At 44.3% G+C, this 2,500-nt stretch overlaps 1 pseudogene; it reads right to left on the reverse strand.

Annotated features, from left to right (window-relative positions):
- Positions 1-657: 657 nt before the first annotated feature.
- LOC137981975 (uncharacterized) lies at positions 658-1,930 on the reverse strand (annotated as a pseudogene).
- Positions 1,931-2,500: the final 570 nt, after the last annotated feature.

Here is a 2,500-nt window from a genome sequence, read left to right on the forward strand (position 1 = left end):
ATATGAACTGCGGATATGAAATCAAGTGAAGCTATGATCTTCGCAGTTATGAACGCAATTTTTACAATTGCGTAGAGAAGCCTGAAAAATTCAGGACTTCAACGGGGTTTGAACCCGTGACCTCGCGATTCCGGTGCGACGCTCTAACCAACTGAGCTATGAAGCCACTGACGTTGGGAGCAGGTCATTTGTGGGTTCTAATGGTCCCGTGAGGAATGAATCAGTGATGAAATGGTATATGAAATGAATCATATATGAACTGCGGATATGAAATCAAGTGAAGCTATGATCTTCGCAGTTATGAACGCAATTTTTACAATTGCGTAGAGAAGCCTGAAAAATTCAGGACTTCAACGGGGTTTGAACCCGTGACCTCGCGATTCCGGTGCGACGCTCTAACCAACTGAGCTATGAAGCCACTGACGTTGGGAGCAGGTCATTTGTGGGTTCTAATGGTCCCGTGAGGAATGAATCAGTGGCTTCATAGCTCAGTTGGTTAGAGCGTCGCACCGGAATCGCGAGGTCACGGGTTCAAACCCCGTTGAAGTCCTGAATTTTTCAGGCTTCTCTACGCAATTGTAAAAATTGCGTTCATAACTGCGAAGATCATAGCTTCACTTGAAAAGGTAGTAATGCTACGGGAATCTGGATGGAGTTCTAATTGATGATATCCCCACTAAATACTGTGCTTTGGTTCAGGCTTTGTAGCACTTCGTCTACAGTAGGTATGGGGTAGCGCTCTCTGATTATGGCTTCGTTGGCTCTACGCATGTCCACGCATAGCCGAATTTCATCATTCTGTTTCGGCACCACTACTACCGGACTAACCCATGGTGTCGGGCCCTCTACTGGCTCGATAATTTCCATATTTACAAGTTCCTCAACCTTCTTCTTCACCTTGTCACGAAGGCTGAATGGAGTACGCCAGACTGGCTGGGCCACGGGGGGTACATCAGGATTAACATGTAACTTGACTTGATAGTCTTTCAACTTGCCTACACCATCAAATACTCCTTTGTAATCAGACATAATCACTTCTTTGGACTGCACTGTATAAACTGGAGCTCCTAATTTCAACACACCTAGTTGCAACGCAGTTTCTCTTCCAAGTAGTGCTTCTCCTTCACCATCAATGACAACAAATTCAGCTTGAACCTCGCTCTCAGCTACTTTCGTCAACGCTGAAAATGTCCACAAAACTTTTAATGGCTTCTTGCTTCCATATGCATAAAGCTTCTTGTCACACTTCTTGGATACACAGACAATCTTCTGTTGCTTTAGGTCATTCCATACACCTTTGTCTACAATGTTAGTGCTCGCCCCTGAATCAATCACCATTTTCACAACACATCCACCCACAATCACCTCCACTTTTCCAAGCTGTGACGATGATTTTACAGTGAATGCATACTCATCTTCCTCGTCATCATTTTCTCCCTGCATATATCTCACTTTCCTCATCTCTTTTGGCTTCTTATCGCCTCTACGTTTACTTTCCTTTGTTCTGCATTGCGGCGAAAAATGATGATGGTTTTTCCTTTCGCAGGGCATTCAGGGTCTCGTCCGAAATGTCCTTTGTTGCCGCATCGGTAACACGTTTTGTTTCCAGGCTCACCCGATGTCTTCTTCCCTTTATGATGATGCTTGTTTGCGCTTGAGTCACGAACTTGATTCACGGTAATGCCTTTACTCTTCATATTCTCCAGTTGAGCTTGCACAGCCTCAAATGATGCTGCAGTTTTAAGTAGAACTTCTAGGGTTAAAGTGTCACCCTTCTCAAGCAATTTCTGCCTTAAATCATGGGACGTACACCGCTGAACAACTTGATCTCGAATTTGATTATCCGCGTGATTACCGTAATCACAATCTTTCACAACTTGTCGTAACCTGGTCACGAACTGAGCACCGTTTCACCCTCTCGTTCTTCCATACTTCGGAAAAGATGATTTTGGTACGTCGAATTTACCTTCGGATTGACATATGCGTTCAAGGCATCCACGGCTTTCTCATACTCCGCCGCTGTGCCTGTATCAGCCAAAGTTTCGAAGATGTCTTGCACTTATTCCCCGGCACAATGCAAAAGTAGAGCCATTCTTTGCACTTTATTGTCAGCTTTATCTGCTTAGATGATGAGGCCCTTGCTGTCGGCATATAGCGAAAAACCTTTAAGCCATCGTTGCCATCGCCGGCCAATGCTCGAAGGTTCGCCGTTCGGATCGAAGGGTTTTACACTTGTTAGTAGATCATCCACTTTTATAGAGGCCATAATTTAACTCTCACGAACTAAAAGATTATCCTCGTCGCCAGATGTCGTGTCTTAATCGTGTATTGAAACCGATTCCAATGGATTATCAAGGCACACCAGAAACACTCCGAATCTAATCCGCCATGCTTTTAATAATAATCAATCCCATCAGCACATGTAAAACAACGTGCCACATTAAATGCTCTGGTGTGTCTGTGGATTATTACCGAGCTCTTCATTCGAGTGTAATCCTTA

The sequence above is a fragment of the Montipora foliosa genome, chromosome 13 (genome assembly GCF_036669935.1).
Source record: "Montipora foliosa isolate CH-2021 chromosome 13, ASM3666993v2, whole genome shotgun sequence".
Taxonomy (NCBI): Eukaryota; Metazoa; Cnidaria; class Anthozoa; order Scleractinia; family Acroporidae; genus Montipora; species Montipora foliosa.